Here is a 19,661-nt window from a genome sequence, read left to right as displayed (position 1 = left end):
AGTTAGGACCTATTATCCATAGGAAATCCGCAACATTCTATTTAGAATAACTTTGGCGCCGGTTGACGAATCTTCGCAAAATTTTCATAACTCGTGGCCCGTTCCAGTCCGCTCCTATCCTGAAAGTTTTGGGGTGATTCGTCAAGAGGGGGATGAGAAAAAAGGGGGGTCCCAAAACGTGTTTTCCCCAAGCAATTTTCCATAGGGAACTTTAGTCGCAGCTACAGCCCGAACTGCTGAACGGAATTACACCAAATTTGGCAGAAAGGTAGACCTTGGTTCAGAGTTGTGCCTTTTGCTTAAATGGTGTAAATCCGTTTAGTAGTTCCTGAGAAAATGAAAAGTAAAATCACATATATATCTGGGCGGAGCCTAACCACACATCTCATCGTGAGATCTGATTGGCTGTCAGCACTTCATCCAAGAAGTGTTGGCAGCCATCCTGGGACCAATATACATGATAGCACCTCATTAAAAAGCATTGCAGTTAATAGAAGGTTTTAAGACTTTAGTTACATTATAAATCATTTGTTGATGGTACCATACTCATTTTAGGAATTGTGGTATGTTCTAAGGTGATTTTACCATGTGAAAAAGCCTTCTGCTGGGATATCATGAATCATGTTTGAGAGAAATCTATTTTCTCATGCTTTTCCCACAGAGGTTTGGAAGGTGATCTATAAGCTAAACTGAGAGCATATTTTCTGTAAATTCACATTATCTTTCTCAGTCATGTGAGAATGAAGTCTGACATTCTCAGTAAAACATGTACATCCAACAAGGGCAGAGACTGTCAGTTGAATCCTTTGTGTTCTACTGCAGCTTCCCAGAGTGTTCCAAAGAACAACTAGAGCGCTAACAGTCCTACTAATGATAAACGTATGGCACACCTGAAGCCATCTTGATTGGAATAAAGTGGTAACTCGTAAAACATTTAATTTAAAAAGCAACAAAATGAGGGGGTTCATTTTGCCATAGAAAGTATGCTAGTGCTGCAGAAAGAAAAATTAGGGCACATTTGGAGTGACTTCTCAAATCCTCTTCTATTTCCTTAAAAAATTCTGACATGCAGACTGAAACATGCACTTTCAATACCAGCAGCAGACTTCCCTGGTGAGCAGTAGCTTTACTACTGTGATCTAATGAGCAACTAGAGTGCTAACATTCTGAATTTATGGCAAATGTGTGACACATCTGAATGCCTTCTTGATGGAACCAAAGTAAACAAGCATTGAAAATGCAATAGATCTCGCCCTCGTTTAAGTTAAAGCAATTCTGTTTGTAATTAGGTGGCTTTTTAGCATTGCTTGTATTAGTGCTTTTCAAACTTTCATGTACATAACATGCATATGTATGCATATCTGTATATGTATATGTATGCATGCATTTATATTTGTATTCATATAGATATGCAGATTCTATATATGTTTACATATGTATGTATATATATATTCACTGAAAAAACCATAGGTTTCAGGGGTGTTATAGTTAGCTGGACATTTCCCTCGTACAAAACCCTAGAAATTCCCCTGTTATAGTTAGTTCAGCTAACTATAACTCGCGCCCCCGCAATGCACTGCTGATGACATCACATATTACATCACTCATGACATGGTCAGTGACATCACTGATGACATCACTCATGACATCTCAAATGACATCACTGATGACATCACTGATGATGTCATCCATGTGATAAATTAGTGCATCTTCTCACACCCTAATATAACCTTTGATACACCGACTCAAAATTTCAGACGGCCATTTTGACAACCATTGATACTCCAATAAAAATAACTACTCACCCACTCATTGACTCTTAGGTCTACATACATCTCCACTCACTCACCTGTACAGTCACTCATACTTACAGTCACTCTGTGCATTTATACACCTATATAGACACTCACACACCGCCAATCATCCATTGAGGTACTGACACATCTAGTCAGTCATGCAAATAATTAATCACAGTAAAATTTACTCACCTATACAGTTAAAAACACTCAAGTTCACTTACTCATAAAATACTAACAAATTCTGTGTCTTCCTGCAGAAAAACAAACAGCACATGACACAGATATCCTTGCACTATGGCGCATACAGCCACTCCCAAAATCACACACTCTCACATATAGATAGTTATATACTCTTACACACATATACACTGCGTTTCACATATGTAGTTACTGACACATGTACAACTGAGATATACATTCAATCACTAACACACCCATACATACACTCACCCAACCATACAGTCCATCACAGATGCACTCTTAAAAACATGCACCCACTGAATCACCCACTCACACATCTAGTCACAGAGTCACACACACCCTACCCACACAAACACTCAGGCACCCATACAGATGCTCAGACAACCAATCAATAACCCATATAGACACTCATATAGCTATTCACAAAACCATGCAGCCACTTATACACCAATACACAGACACATACAGACATTCACACAGTTTAGTCACTAGTCTGCAGTAAGATACATTTAATGACTCACTTATAGAGTCAGTTACGCACCTAGAAAATCATCCATTCACACACTTGTACACCCACTTATTTGTCAACAGGCCTTTCCCTATATATATTAAACATAATAAAACTGTTCAGAAACACATACTCAATGGATGATGTCATCAGTGATGTCATCAGTGATGTCATTTGAGACGCCATCAGTAATGTCATCAGTGATGTCACTGACCATGTCATGAGTGATGTAATATGTGACGTCATCAGCAGTGCATTGCGGGGGCGCAAGTTATAGGTAGCTGATCTAACTATAACAGGGGAATTTCTAGGGTTTTGTACGATAACACCCCTGAAACCTATGGTTTTTTCAGTGAATTTCTAAGGTTTTTTAAATGCCAATTCCTAACTATAATGTGCCTGAAACCTATGGTTATTTCAATGAATATATATATATATATATATCTCCACTAGAACCACTCCCAGTTTGACGGCCTCACACTTCGTGTTTATTTTATCATTAAATCAGTGGCATCAAAAGGAAAGAGCGGAATCCTTGCACCCAACAGAGTCTCTTTGCCTTCGTATGTCCATACGCGTTTCTGGAGTTTGTCTCCCTTGATCACTGGCTCAGGCATTGAAGGAACGGCAGTGAGGATTTGCAGCGCAGCTGTGAAGTTGAAAAAGCCCGCCCCACTGGGCGTGTGCCACTGTTGCTTTCTGGTAATTGAAGTCTTTATTCTTTTATATCCATAGTGGTATTGCCGTTAAACCCCCTAGAAAAATTAAAAATCCACAGTGGGCTGTTGTTGAAGAGAACCACTCTCATCCTTATACTTTCAGCCACCAAATGGACACGAAGCTCCCTGAGCGTCTCTTTGTACATTACGCTTCGGATCCGCACTTCAGCGGCGGGGCTCCTCCTCCTAATCTTTGCTTGAAATAAACATCTATGGAAAAGCACGACGGAGTGGAGTAAATTAATGGCCGGATAACTGCGAGTGCATGAGGAATCCCAGTTGGGAACTAAAAGCTTAAGAATACGTAACGGCGAGGCCCTGCCGTACCTCAGTGCACCGCCAAAGAGCGCCTGTAAACTGGGACAGTGGGTCACATATGGAAGCAATATATATATATATATATATATATATACAAATTTTGCCGTGCGCGCAGGTGCGCGCCCCTCGTGAATTTTTGAAAAAATCTTTTTTTGGGCCCTTCGGGGTCCCACTTTGACCCCCTGACAAACGCTAGGGGGTCAGGAACTCCCTACCCTGCCCCCTGTTCACGTTCTCCACCTTTCCTTTTCAGTGTGACAGACAAAATGGCGGCCGACACTTCCTGATTTAGACCGATTCGAATGTTTACAGACATGTAACAACCAATCAGAATTTTGCTCGCGCACGATAGGGTGCGCGCACCGTGCGCTTATGGTGCGCGCACGGTACGCGCGTATAGATATTTATATGCTTTTAAATGCAATTTTCTCAGGAACTACTGAACAGTTTGACACCGGACCTGCAAAAGGCACTTCCCTGACCTGAGGACTACTTCTCTGCCAAATTTCAAGTAATTCTGTTCAGCCGTTCGGGCTGTACCTTCAACTAAAGGTCCTCTGGGAAAATGCATGGGGAAAACGCGTTTTGGGACCCCCCTTTTTTCTCGGCCCCCGCTTGACGAATCACCCCCAGACTTTCAGGGTAGGAGCTGAGCGGAGCGCCCCATTTGTTTTGAAAATTTTGCAAGGATTCGTCAACCGGCGCCAAAGTTATTCAAAATAGAATTTTGAGATTTCCTATGGAAACACGATCCTAACTATAACTATCTACTGGCGACCGCCAGTAGATAATATACACACATACATATATATAAATGCATATGCATATATATGCATATATATATATGTGTGCATATGTGTGCTTGTAGAGAGAGGTAGAGAGAGGTAGAGAGGTAGAAAGGTAGAGGTAGAGGTAGAGAGGTAGAGGTAGAGAGGTAGAGAGGTAGAGAGTAGTAGAGAGAGAAGTAGAGAGAGGTTGAGAGGTAGAGAGTGAGTAATAGAGAGTAGAGAGTGAGTAGCAGAGAGTAGTAGAGAGTAGTAGAGAGAGTAGCAGAGAGTGAGCAGTAGAGAGTAGTAGAGTGAGTAGTAGAGAGTGAGTAGTAGAGAGTAGTCGAGAGTGAGTATTAGAGAGTGAGTAGTAGAGAGTGAGTAGTAGAGAGTAGTAGAGAGTGAGTAGTAGTGAGTAGTAGAGGGTAGTAGAGAGTGAGTAGTAGAGAGTGAGTAGTAGAGAGTGAGTAGTAGAGAGTAGTAGAGAGTGAGTAGCAGAGAGAGTATCAGAGAGTAGTAGAGAGTGAGTAGTAGAGTTTGTAGCGGAGAGTAGTAGAGAGAGAGTAGTAGAGTGTGAGTAGTAGAGAGTAGTAGAGAGTGAGTAGTAGAGAGTGAGTAGTAGAGTGAGTAGTAGAGAGTAGTAGAGAGAGAGTAGTAGAGAGAGAGTAGTAGAGAGTGAGTAGTAGAGAGTGAGTAGTAGAGAGTAGTAGAGAGTGAGTAGTAGAGAGTGAGTAGTAGAGTGAGTAGTAGAGAGTAGTAGAGAGAGTAGTAGAGAGAGAGTAGTAGAGAGAGTAGTAGAGAGTAGTAGAGAGTGAGTAGTAGAGAGTGAGTAATAGAGAGTAGTAGAGAGTGAGTAGTAGAGAGTGAGTAGTAGAGACAGAGTAGTAGAGAGTAATAGAGTAGTAGAGAGTGAGTAGTAGAGAGTAGTTGAGTAGTAGAGAGTGAGTAGTAGAGAGTAGTAGAGAGTGAGTAGTAGAGTGAGTACTAGAGAGTAGTCGAGAGCGAGTAGTAGAGAGCAAGTAGTAGAGAGTGTGTAGTAGAGAGTGAGTAGTAGAGAGTAGTAGAGAGTGAGTAGTAGAGAGAGTAGTAGAGAGTGAGAAGTAGAGAGAGTAAGAGAGAGTAGTAGAGTAGTAGAGAGTGAGTAGTAGAGTGAGTAGTAGCGAGTAGTTGAGAGTGAGAAGTAGAGAGAGTAAGAGAGAGTAGTAGAGAGTGAGTAGTAGAGTGAGTAGTAGAGAGTAGTTGAGAGCGAGTAGTAGAGAGTGAGTAGTGGAGAGTGAGCAGTAGAGAGTAGTAGAGAGTGAGTAGTAGAGCTGGTCCCTTGGCTCTAAAGCAGCTCTGCTGACTTGGTTCTCTCCCTCTAAAGCAGCTCTGCTGACCTGGTTCTCTCGCTCTAAAGCAGCTCTACTGACCTGGTTTCTCTGGCTCTACAGCAGCTCTGCTGACCTGGTTCTCTGGCTCTAGAGCAGCTCTGCTGACCGGGTTATTAGGCACTAGAGCAGCTCTGCTGACCTGGTTCTCTGGCTTCAAAGCAGCTCTGCTGACCTGATTCTATGGCTCTAAAGTAGCTCTGCTGACCTGGTTCTCTGTCTCTAGAGCAGCTCTGCTGACCTGGTTCTCTGGCTCTAAAGCAGCTCTGCTGACCGGGTTCTCTCCCTCTAAATCAGCTCTATTGACCTGAGATGTCATCAGTGATGTCATTAGTGATGTCACTGACCATGTCATGAATGATGCAATATGTGACATCATCAGCAGTGCATTGCGGGCGCGCAAGTTATAGTTAGCAGAACTTATAGAGTCAGTTACGCACCTAGAAAATCATCCATTCACACACTTGTACACCCACTTATTTTTCAACAGGCCTTTCCCTATATATATTAAACATAATGAAACTGTTCAGAAACACATACTCAATGGATGATGTCATCAGTGATGTCATCAGTGATGTCATTTGAGATGTCATCAGTGATGTCATCAGTGATGTCACTGACCATGTCATGAGTGATGTAATATGTGACGTCATCAGCAGTGCATTGCGGGGGTGCGAGTTATAGTTAGCTGAACTAACTATGACAGGGGAATTTCTAGGGTTTTGTACGAGGGAAATGTCCAGCTAACTATAACACCCCTGAAACCTATGGTTTTTTCTGTGAATTTCTAAGGTTTTGTACATGCTAATTCCTAACTATAACGTGCCTGAAACCTATGGTTTTTTAAGTGAATTTCAAAGGTTTTTTAAATGCTAATTTCTAACTTTAACATAACTGAAACCTATGGTTTATTAAGTGAATTTCAAAGTTTTTTTAAATGCTGGTTTCTAACTATGCCTACAGAGGTAGGACATGTGAAGAAATAAGAAAAAACACACAGAAAGGAGAAAAAGAAATGCAGAACTAAGCAACAGAAGTCCTCAAAGATAAAGAAAAGTGCAGGAAGAAGGAAGACGTGCAGAAAGAACAAACAGAGGAGCAGAAAGAGTCTTTGTTGCAAAATCATCCTGTACCCTCAACTTTTTCAGATGGGTACTGGTGGTAACTGACTCTGACTGACCAGTCCTAGAGCCAGTGCTATGCTAAAAGACACTTAGAATACAGTTAAAACACCTACATACACTAGGGAACACTATGCGTTGGGGTACCCCTGTTATTAGAATGACCTCCTCCGCAAGCCCCTAGTATATAATAGGGCAGGGGGATTAAAACTACCTCTTAAAATACGCCACAGGGCGCGTTTGCACACTGGTAAAAGGAGGGGGGGGGGCTGAGCAGACATGTGCAAACACGCCCTGTGGCCGTTTTAATATGGGGGATAAAGTCCCCTTGAATCCTGAGTGTCCCTTGGGTACAACTAGCCCATCAGGTATCTCTAGTTAGCACCACAGAGCTGCGTTGCAGAGAAAATGGGCACGGTCTGGACCACCTCTCTGCAACGCAGCACAGTGGCGCTTACTGGAAGCACCTGGTGGACTAGTTGGCCCCCATGGGCCCTCAGAATTGATGGGGAATTCTTTCCGCAACTTAAAATGCGCCATAGGGCGTGTTTGCACACGTCACCTCAGGCCCCGTCCACTCCCTTCCCCACTGTGTAAACACGGCCTGTGGCCGTTTTAAGTTGGGAGATTAACTCCCCTTGAATCCTGAGGGTCCCTTTGGGTAAATTAGCCCACTAGGTACGTCCAGTAAGCACCATTGCAGAGAGGTGTAAAAAGGGGCACAGCCTGCACCACCTCTCTGCAACGCAGCGCAGGGGCGCTTACTGGAAGCACCTGGTGGGCTAGTTGGCTTCCAGGGTCCCTTAGGATTGAAGGGGAATTATTTCCCCAACTTAAAACGTGCCAAAGGGCATGTTTGCACACGTCACCTCAGGCCCCGTCCCCTCCATTCCCCACTGTGTAAACACGCCCTGTGGCCGTTTTAAGTTGAGAGATTAAGTCCCCTTGAACCTTAAGGGTCCCTAGGGTCAAACTAGCCGACTAGGTACCTCCAGTAAGCGCCACAGAGCTGCGTTCCAGAGAAGTGTAAAAAGGGGCATGGCCTCTGAACACCTGTCTGCAACGCAGCTCCCTGGCACATACTGGAGATACCTGTTGGGCTAGTTGGCCCTCAGGGACCCTCAGTATTAACAGAGAGTTAATCCCCCAACTTAAAATGCACCACGGGGCAGGTTTGCACAGGGGTGAAGGAAGGGGGCATGGCCTGAAGTGATATGTCTGCAAACACACCCTGTGGCGCACTTTAAGTTGTGGAATTAATTTCTCCTCAATCCTGAGGGTCCCTGGGGGCCAACTAGCCCACCAGGTACCTCCAGCATACGCCAGAGAGCTGCGTTGCAGAGAGGTGTTCAGAGGCCACACCCCTTTTTACAACACTCTGCAATGCAGCTCTGTGGCGCTTACTGGAGGTACCTGGTGGGCTAGTTGGCCCCCAGGGACTCTCAGGATTGAAGAGGAATTAATTCCCCAACTTAAACCGCGCCACAAGGTGTGTTTGCACACATGTCAACTCAGGCCCGGCTCCCTCCCTTCACCACTGTGCAAACGCGCCCCGTGGGGCGTTTTATGTTGGGGGATTAACTCCCCTCGAATACTGAGGTTCCCTGGGGTGCAACTAGCCCACCAGCTACCTCCATTAAGCACCACAGAGCTGCGTTGGAGAGAGGTGTAAAAAGGGGTGTGGCCTCAGAACACCTCTCTGCAACGCAGCCCCCTGGCGCATACTGGAGGTTCCTGGTGGGCTAGTTGGCCCCCAGGGACCCCAAGTATTCAAGGGGAATTAGTTCCCCATCTGCAAACACGTCACGGGGCGCGTTTGCAGAGTGCTCAAAGGAGGGGGTGTGGCCTCCGGCGCGATGCCCGTCTTTGTTTTTATTTTTTACGAAGGGGGGCTGTGTGGCCCCCCTTCTTTTCCAAATATTCTTGGCCCTTGGGACCCCATCCCCCCAGGCCTGCCCCCCAATTTTTCTTTTTATTAAATTTTGGGAAGGGGGCTGCGTGGCCCCCCTCCTGAGGCCAAATCTGCCCCGGGGTCCCTATCCCCCGGGGCATGGCCATATTGTTGATTATTTTTTTTTGAGGGGGGCTGCCTTGCCTCCCTCCTTAGGCCACTTCTAGCCCCGGGGACCCCATCCCCCGTGGCTGGCCCTCTCCGTTGGGGACCGTGGGGGGTCCCCAATCCCTCCACGGTCCCGCTGGCTCCCCGCGTCCTTCGGGAGCCGGCATTGCTTTTCCACATAGGGAGCTGCTAAGACGCAGCTCCCCATGTGGAAAAGCAATTCAAACCAAGTTTGCTATGGCAGGGCGGGAGCCATGAGGCTCCCACCCTGCCATAGCAAACCACAGTGTCCCGGGGCTAATTACCAAGGAAGCCGGAAGGCCACGCTTCATTTTTTTTTTTATCTGCAGGATCCGCGCACCCTGTGCGGATTTTGCCAATTTTATTTAAAAAATGTTGACCCTGGGGGTCCTTGTGGGTTCCCCTAAGCAGGCCTAGGGAGTCAGGGTGTTTCTACCCTGCCCCTTTTTTGCATTTTTCGTGGTTTTTTTCTGCTTTCTTGTGCCTCGGTTCTACAGAGGCACAAGATGGCTACCAACACCTGCTGGTTTGGAGTGTTGACAGCCAATTAGCATACAGCTTGTCATCGGGAGGGTGCGCGGATCCTGCGCGGCCATAGATATATATATGATTTTACTTTTGATTTTCTCAGCAACTACTGAACGGATTTACACCATTTAAAAAGAGAGGCACAACTCTGAACCAAGGGCCACCTTTTTGCCAAATTTGGTGTAATTCCTTTCAGCTGTTCGGGCTGTAGCTGCGACTAAAGGTTCCTATGGAAAATTGCATGGGGAAAACACGTTTTAGGACCCCCTTTTTTCTCGCCCCCCGCTTGACGAATCACCCCGAGACTTTCAGGATAGGAGCGGACTGGAGTGCCCTACCAGTTTTTAAAATTTCGAGAAGATTTGTCAACCGGCACCAAAGTTATTGGAAATAGAATGTTGAGGATTTCCTATGGAAAATAGGTCCTAACTATAACTACCTACTGGCGACCGCCAGTAGGTAACATATATATATATTTGCATATATCTCTCACTTGTATTTATTTATTTTAACTATATAAACTATTGTTTGTATTACAGCGACTAGCATTTGTCTGCGGCAAGTTGTGGGGTCATTTCAAGATGCACTTTATTAATGATTTAAGTTATTTCTGGGAGGTTTCTGTGGCTTCTCAATTAGATTTCGGTGAGTTGTATCGAATGCATTTTTTAAAGTATTTGCACTTTAGAGCCGGTTGAAGGCTATGCACTAGCACTTTTGCACAGTGGTAGGGCAATTTCAAGATACACTGTATTAGTTCTTCAATTTGTTCTGGATGATTTTTGAATTATTTCTGTGGGTCCTTAATTAGAAGTCTTGTTGGTTTGTTGTAACTGATGCACTTCTATAAGTATTTACGCTTTGGAGCCGATCGATGGCTATGTACCAGAACTTTTGCATAGTTGTTGGGCCATTTTAAGATGCACTTGATTAGTGATTTAATTTGTTTTGGATGATTCTTAAATTAACTCTGTGGCTCTCTAATTAGATGTCATTTCTGCCAGCTGCAACCAATGCATTTTTATAAGTATTAGCACTTTAGAGCCAGTTGTTGGTTATGCATCAGCACTTTTTAAGGTTATTCTGAAACTATTGAAGTATGTTACTAATAATTAAATTGTGTATATTCTTTATTGTATATTGTATGGCCTGTCTTTGACAGGCCTACACAATAAAGTACTACTACTACTGAGCCTGGCAAAACGCCCTCTGATCTACCAGGTCAATAGAGGTTATTGCCTATGGCCATTGATGAGAGTGAGCAACAACTTAAAGTAAAAATTGCCATTTGCGGTGCTTCTAGGCCCCCAAACAGTGGAAGAATCACTATAAAAAATGTGTTTTTTACCTTGTGGAATAAAAAAATACAAAAGTAAAGATACATACATATGTATACATACATAGAGTGGCTTTAGGCCCAACCTCTATACCCATTAGTCAGTTCAGCTCTCACTCTCGTTTTTATTCTCCCCACTCCACCACTAGGTTAACCCATTACAACCAATGAGTCTCTTGCACTGTAAAAAATGGCATTTTGCCTGATCACAGGTGCACCTCTTTCTAGTAAGAAGTGGACTTCAGTGCCAAGGCTGAAGGACTAATAACTCCCTTTCTCGATGCTTTTTTTCTTTCCATTCTTTATCCTTTTTATTTTTTTCTCCACCCTTGGGTGTCTAAAGTAAGCCTTAAGGTTACAGTAATTCAAGGTGAATGGTACCTTACGTTTGCACCAATAAAAATAATATTTCCATGTGATATGCCTTGAAAATAAAATTGTTTCTATGCCTGTTCTAATCATACTTGCTCGCTAGGAAGCACCTGCACACTTTTATTGAAATTAGATGCAGTGGTTATTCGCTAGCATGTTTATACATAAAGCCATCGCACCAGCTTGCCAAGCAGAATTCGGGCATGGACAATTGTTGCTTATGTTTGAGGTGTGACATTTAATATAAAAAAGTACCTTCACTGCACACGACCCCTCTCCATGCAACTGAAACACAGTCGGCGTTCGCCACGTGGCTACATTCTGCAGAATTCTGATGAACAAAAACAGAAACAGCATTAACAAAAGACTCGCCATACAAATCCCTTGAAAACAGGAAGTAGTCGACTAGCATGCGTTCTCTGATGTGTCTAACTTTGCAGATCGCAGCCCCTGACGTCTGCAACGTCTCCTCCGTTCAGTGAAACTCCCGCCACTCGGGGCACTTCTGCCAGCTTGTCCCCGATAATGACCTATGCATTCCTTCCCTTCCACGGATAAGAAATGGTCAGCTCAAACCTAAGGGGGATTTGCAGATAAATCTCCCAGCTGTCTCAGCTCTTGTCTCCAGATGAGTCAGATAACTTCAGGCCTGCTGCGAAATGCTGGAAAGGTTTCCGGGAGCGAAATGATGACTTTACAGTCATGAACCGAGCAAGAAAGAAACTGGCCCAGGAAAAAACAGGCTGAAGTTTTGTAAGTCACAAAGCATTGGCTCAGTTAGGAATATAGGTCAGGGCCTGTGCCTTGCTCATCTTACTTGTCAGATATGTTTCCTGGGGGCGCACAAGGGCAGATGGTGTTAAACAGACATGCCCAGCCTTTCTTTCTTCTGCGCAGACTGCTCCACATGGAGACGTTCATTAAATGTTTTTGCTTTCTGTAAAAAAAAAAAAAATCACAATTGGGCGAGAGCGCACAGATACTGACCACTTGTAGTGTGGAAAAGGCTGCTTTAATGATGCAGGTGCACAATAACTTAAACATTTTTAGGCAATTTGTCTTACAAAACTAACATCCAATACATAAATGCCCACCGAACGTCCTATGTCCCACCCTTAATTTTCCCCTTCCAGCAATTCCCCTCAACTCGACTACCTGTCACTATATCTTTAGACTATAACCTGCCTGAACCTTATTTCTTCCAATTTTAAACCTTAAATTCTTGCCTTCTGCAAGTATACACTTACTCCCCCCGTACAAACTGCTTCACCCACCCCATCAGCAATACAACCAACAACAGCAATACAACCAATTCAACCCCTGAAAAACTATGGCCAAACCGTCAGCCCAGCACCTGCTCCACAGGACAACACCCTATCTAAGCCCATATTTTCCCTGTGCACCCGCTTCATCAAACATCTTCCCACACAACTAGTGCCTTTCCAAACCTTAAAAACAAAGAGAGGGAGGGTGGGCAAACACTAAATTCCTTAACCCACATTTCTGGGCCGCCAACGGCAGTGTACCCTAATGACACAATAGTGGCTGGCAGCCCCAAAAAAACGTTTCCCTATCCCTAAACTGCCCATCCTTACCAAACCCAGCTCAAGGTGAGTACAGTCCTCTTTGTCTGTATCACGTCGCCCAATCAGCCCTGGGTGGGATACCTCCCCCGTCGGCTGACACCCCCAAGCCCTAGTGGGTGATAAGGCACAGCACAGACACTGACCACTTATAGTGTGGAAAAGCCCACTTTAATGGAGCAGGTGCACAACAACAACTTAAACATTCCTAGGCAATTTTCCTTACAAAATTAACAACCTCGCTATACACAAATGCCCACCCAACATTTACTACCACCAACCTTAATTGTCCCCCTTTCCAACAACTCCACTCAACTCCACTACCTGTCACTATATTTGTAGTCTACAACCTGCCCCACCTTATTTCATCCAACTATAAACCTTAACTTCTTGCGTACTGCAAGTGTACCCGTATCTCCCCAACAAACCCACCCCAAAAGAAATACAGGTGATTCAACTCCTGAAAACCTATGGGGAAACCGTCAACCAGAAAAACTCCTTCAGAGTTTTCCTTCCCCACTCCCACTTCTTTCCACAAGCAGCTCCCTTAACTCCTTCGACATAGCTTAATCCTGAACACTTCAGCCAAAGCCTCACACAACAAAGAAAGGTCCATTCCTATTATTGATAAATGCACCGTTACCTCTAAACAATTGCTTCACCTCAAACCACAATTCCGTGCAAAATTCTCTGCAAAATCTTCTCAACTCCCTGATCAATTTCCTCCTCGTATTATCTTTGGCTCCTGGGTGAACCTCACCTTTCCACACTCTCCTAGGTATCAACTCTGTCAACATAACAAATGTACCAACCCAAAGATGCGTAATTTCCAGAAGGTCTACTTTCATCCTTTTCAATGACAATCCTTTTTCCAGCACCAAATCATTTTCACCCAAGTGAATGGATAACACTTCCAGATAACCTGCGTTCTCTCAAATCCTATTCATCAGTGATAACAATTCCTTCCACCAAATGCCCCATCTCCATGCTCCTCAACCCCCTTAAGTGTTCCCCGAAACTTCTCCTCGCTGCCTGTATCATTGCCCATTTCACAAAAAAGGAGTGTTAAACTATACATATGGTCAAACCAGGGTGTTGTGGACCGGAAACAGAACCTACAAAGGAAGGTCTACCCCCTCAATCTATCTCATTTTACCACACATACCTCCTGTAACAACCCAATGATCACCTCCCCAAGCGTATTATCTTTTCCCTTCCCCATCCCTTTCTGACTGCCTCAGTTGCAGCACCTATTCTAAATGACTGTGTCCCGTCCTCTGCAGCCAGCAGCCACATTGTTCCCAACACCTTCTGCAGTACTGCCAATAACTGGTATGCTGTCACCACCTCCATGTGCACAGACACCTGACTTGACCTACTTCTCACCAGCTGTGTCAGCGTGTGGCACTAAAAAAATGGGCAAAAACGTTGCCCTGAAAAACTCCCTAATGTGACCTTCACACCTCTTACCCTTGATCCATCTAAGATTTCTTTAATGATATTCCCTATGATCCGCCAGTCATTTTAACATCACTCCATTCAATTCCAATGCCCCTCTGCCCCCCAACAATTCTGATAATCTAAAGGCCAAAAAAAATACATGATGGACATCAATGCTGAAAAAGCACCTCCTCATGTTCATTATGACAAATCACCTTTAGCGTCCACAACACTCCCTGCATCACAGCCCACACTATTGGCCTCCTCTTCTGTCCCCCATTGCCTCATTCCAATGCCCAGATTTCCAAGATCCTCTTACCTAGTACTCCCATCGACGGGGCATACCTCCACAACAACTTCCCCATGAAGGCAACACCTGCCAGCTTTCCTGGAATTGTCACCTGCTACCAACGTCTTGCAATCATGTCCATTACAACATCCTCACATCACATCCAAGCCTCATTCTCTGCTGCTCTCCACCTTCCCCTGGAATGCAAATGCTCCCTCTATGCTTGCCTGTATCCCTGCTATGTCAACTGCGCTAAGGGGCTCACTACCAACAGCAGCACTGCTGTTCTGATGTCAGAGGAGCCTCTTAAGTCTTATTTTAGGGGGCGTTAAGGGCATGAGGGACTGTGGCCAACGGGCTACAGGTCCCTGTGGCTAACCCACCCCTGAGGTGACCACATCCGGTGGGTGTAAATCAAATTTCTACCCAGAGTCCTCTAATTTAGGGTTTTCCAACCTGCCAGACCACTTCCTTGGCTATACAGACCTCCTAGCTGACCCTAAAGGTGTGGCTAGCCTTTTGGAGGTGTATTCCTCCAGAATAACAAATTTTCCCGCTTGTCGTGCTGGGCAGTGTGGGAGAGGCTTTGTCCTCAAGTGAGGGACAAAGCTATTTGACATCAAGAGCAGTGAAAGCCTTGAGGCTTACCGCCTTGATGACTGTAAACACTAGCCATCCTGGGAGGGAGGAGGTGTGACCTCCTTTCTGCCCAGCAATTTGACTCCATCCTGGGGAAGTGCTAGCTTATCCCACTAGGAGGGCAGACTCTAATCTTGGCTGCAAACAGCTTGGGGAAGCCCACCACGTCACTGGGTCACTGTATCATAGAGGATGTACCCACTCAGGGTGTCACCCCTGTGCATGCCAGCTCACCCTCAACACATAAATCGTGTTGGGAGTGAAAAAGCACAGTGTTTGCCACCAAATACCACACAATTCGGTTGTTCCATAAAGGAGCTGGCTATCTCAAGCTTCCTCTGTAGCCAGCCTATGTTACTCTATGGACCTCCGGTCACTCCCGGTAAAATCTTGCTTTACAGGGTTACTGTAGGGATATATATAGATGTTACAGTCAAAGTGTGAAATCCCGGTATTGTATAGAATGCCTAGGTAATGTATAGAATGCCTGATGGTTTTCGGCAAACTATGAAATATACGTTTTTTGTGAAAATGTTACATACTTTTCCTAGGCATTCTATACAATTCCTAGGCATTATACAGAATGACCAGTACCATTTACGCAAAGTGTTAAAAGGCCACAAGATGAGATTCCTAGGCATTTGGCAAAGTGTGAAATCCCGGTATTGTATAGAATGCCAAGGTAATGTATAGAATGCCTGAAGGTTTAGAGGCAAACTAGGAAATATAAGTTTTTTGTGAAAATATTACATACTTTTCCTAGGCATTCTATACAATTCCTAGGCATTATACAGAATGACCAGTATCATTTACGCAAAGTGTTTAAAGGGCACAAGATTAGATTTCTAGGCATTATACAGAATGACCAGTACCATTTACGCAAAGTGTTAAAAGGGCACAAGATGAGAAGCCTTTATTAATTAATACGCATTTGAAGCTGAAAGAACAAAACTACGAAATAAAGCACAGGATAATCTTACCGGAAAACAATGAAAGCAGAACTGAGATTGAAGTACTTGTTACACTAAGAAAGGCCAGAGTAACACATGGAATTGTACTCACTTTTATTCTTCACACAAAAACACTTTATATTTTGGCACTTTGATCTTGTACATACATTTCACGACTTAAAGAAGAATGCGAACAGAATATTGTTACCGGTAAAACACAAAGCAGAACTGGCATGACCTACTTGTTGCAGCACAAAAACACCTTCTATTTTGGCACTTTGATCTTGTACATACATTTCACGACTTAAAGAAGAATGTGAACAGAATATTGTTACCGGTGAAACACAAAGCAGAACTGGCATGACCTACAGAATGCGAACAGAATATTCTTACCGGTAAAACACAATGCAGAACTGGCATGACCTACTTGTTGCAGCACAAAAACACCTTCTATTTTGGCACTTTGATCTTGTACATACATTTCACGACTTAAAGAAGAATGCGAACAGAATATTGTTACCGGTGAAATACAAAGCAGAACTGGCATGACCTACTTGTTGCAGCAGGGAAGGCTAGAGTGACATTTTGAATTGCACTTAATTTTCTTTTTCACACAAAGGCACCTCATATTTTGGCATTTCGTCTTGCACATACACTTGCCGAATCCTTGGCCGCTTCCTGTGGACTGAGAAGTAGCTGCAGATTGGAGAGGTATTTCGTGGTCAGGAACGTCTTCAATTCTCATTAAGTTCTTTGGACATACGGTGAATTGTGATCTGGCGTAGAGTTGCTTCAAGATTCCTTGTGCAGTTCCAAGTCGGTAAAAGCCATCTTCCGTCACGTTCATAACAACTGCCAAGAGATTGCGTGAGTCACCCCACCCTTTGTCGACGTTTGGAATCGGAACTCGCACAGTGGCACCCAAAGGCACAGGAGGAATTTTTTTGTCAGAATCCCTTTTCATTTTTTTGGCCTGAATCTCAAGGTTCAATTTCGATTCCATTTTACTTTGGATAGCTTTCTCAATATTGAAGCAAACATTGCAAAAATGCTAACCCCATAACCTTCTACTTCGTCACCGTCATCATCTTTAGGAGAATGTCCACAGATGGCATGAACGTTTCGGCCACACTTTCGACATGTATGAGCACCGCTGGTTTCTTTTAAGCAGACGCAACAGATAGCGGAAGAAGAAGGATTTTCGGTAACCACGGAAATGGAAGGCTCTTCGATAACCATGGCTTCATCACTGTTTTGGTTTCCGCCATCATGGATTGCATTCTCAGCTATGTCTTCTGCAGGGAGCTGTGCCTCTTGCATTGATTCATCTCGTCTTTCTTCCTGCTGTTGTGGGGTTTGTACGCTCTCTATTATTTTTTCGAGCTCTTCCTCAGTCTCTACGTCTTGTAAAACATCGTCAGGCAGGGACGACGTCGAGAGACCTACTCTAGCTTTGCAGCCGAACAGAGCTTTGTATGGTGACCTCTTAATCCCAGAACGAAAAGCTCTGTTTTTCATAAGTTGGATGAACCGCAATCCCTCACTCCAGCAGCTAGTTTTTTCATCTTGCATCCAAGCACACAGCATATTTTCAATGTCCTGATTAGCTCTTTCGACGCTCCCCTGACTTTGTGAGTGGCACGGCTTACCATGGGCGATCTTCAAGGTGGGCCAATACTCCTTTAGGCTGCTTACCACATTGTTTGCAAATTCCCTGCCGTTATCGGACTGTAGAATTGTTGGAGCACCAAGCAACGTAAATATGTCGACGAGCTTGTAGGCTACTTCTTCCGCTCTCTTTGATTTCAGCGTCCTGACAACTACAAACTTAGTGAGATGATCTTGGTACACCATTATAAACTTGTACTCTCTGTCAGGATGGGACTGAAAATCGATGAGATCGACCTGACAACGGGAGTTGAATTCAGAAAAAAATTGGCTTGACCACAACACCCTTTTTAACACCTTTGTCCATCTTCTGGCAAGGATCACAAAGGTGAATGTACAGCTCAATATCATGACGGGTAATGTTCTTATACTTGGGTGAAAGTTCTTTCAACATCCTGTCCCGTCCTCCATGCCCAATAGCCAAATGCGCCTTATGGAGTACGTCAAATAACTCGGAGTCCGCGACGTAAACCTGAATAGCACTCGTACCTTCTTTAACAGGATAGATCAACTTAGTCGTATTCTCGACCATCATTACGTCATAGTGTTTCACCAGCCAATAGTCCCGTGGTTCCTTCTCAATGGTCGTCTTAGCCTTTTTCACATTGTCCACTAACTTTTGGTAACTGGTTTCGGTTAGGAAAACACAGTTTTTAGCAGCATTGGCTCTTACTTGAGATAATTCATCGCCGAACCGTTGTTGCATGTCAGCATGGCGTGATTCCTGTCTTGGCACTACACTCCCTTCCGACATGATGATACAAGAACCACGGGAAAGGATGATGGCAGAGCATCTGTGGAACCTCAGCCGGATGCTATACACGCCCTCTGACCCTGCTTGCAGGCAGGTCTCTCCCCACACAACCGCACGGCTGCCACCTGCTCTTTGCCTGGTTACTTGTGCTGTCTCTGCCCCTCGCTTGCTGGCAACTTGTGCTGTCTCTGCCCCTCGCTTGCTGGCAACTTGTGCTGTCTCTGCCCCTCGCTTGCTGATAACTTATGCTGTCTCTGCCCCTCGCTTGCTCATAACTTGTGCTGTCTCTGGGATTAGGTCTATTATATACTTTGCCAGCAGACAATCCGGCAAAGTATACAATGTCTAGACAATGTATAAAATATCAATCATTTCATAATTTGACGTTCGATTTTCAGGCATTCTATACATTACCTAGCCATTCTATAGAATGCCGGATTTCACACATTGCCGGGCGGGAATAAAATGGCGGGATTAGGCGTATTATATACTTTGCCGGCAAACAATCCGGCAAAGTATACAATGCCTAGGCAATGTATAAAATATCAATCATTTCATACTTTGACGTTTGATTTTCAGGCATTTTCAGGCATTCTATACATTACCTAGGCATTCTATAGAATGCGGGATTTCACACTTTGACTGTAACATATATATGTCTAAACATATTTAGCCACACCTTTAATATAATGCACTGTACTTCCTGGGCTTAGGAGGACAACCTTAACAGTGACTTAATAATATTAAGACAGTGGTGTGGCTCTACAGCACATGGTGTGTGCAGAGTCACTGTCAAGCAGAAAGGCCGCTCGTGCAGGGCTGGAATGGCAGACCTGCAGATGTACTTTTACTTGGGTCACACAATCACATATGGTGGCACAACCAGTGCTGCAGCCTTGTTGACTCCTTTTACCATCCTTGCCCTGGGTACCACTGGTACCATATACTAGGGATTTTTAGGGGGGCAAAGAACTTTGCCAATTGGGTGTACCAATACACTTTACTTTTTGGGGAAAGTGCACGGGCACTTGGGCCTGGTTAGCAGGTCCCAGTGCACTTTCAGAGTCAAGGACCAGCATCTCGCATTCTAAAATGGGGTGAAACGTGTGTGGGGGGCATCTGCAAAAAAGCTCAGTTTCCAACAGAACGCATTTTAAAAACCTTCAAATAGTAAGGTGGCACCCTCTTGCTTCCCATGCTGCTGTAGCCAGTATTCCAGTCT

The 19,661-nt window shown here is 44.4% G+C and overlaps 1 pseudogene; it reads right to left on the bottom strand.

Moving 5' to 3' along the window:
* Nucleotides 1-17,004: 17,004 nt before the first annotated feature.
* On the bottom strand, nt 17,005-18,439 carry LOC146860603 (KRAB domain-containing protein 2-like; annotated as a pseudogene).
* Nucleotides 18,440-19,661: the final 1,222 nt, after the last annotated feature.

Source organism: Triturus cristatus, chromosome 3_1 (genome assembly GCF_964204655.1).
Source record: "Triturus cristatus chromosome 3_1, aTriCri1.1, whole genome shotgun sequence".
Taxonomy (NCBI): Eukaryota; Metazoa; Chordata; class Amphibia; order Caudata; family Salamandridae; genus Triturus; species Triturus cristatus.
The sequence above is the reverse complement of the archived record's forward strand: the minus strand, read 5'-3'. Positions and strand labels throughout refer to the sequence as shown.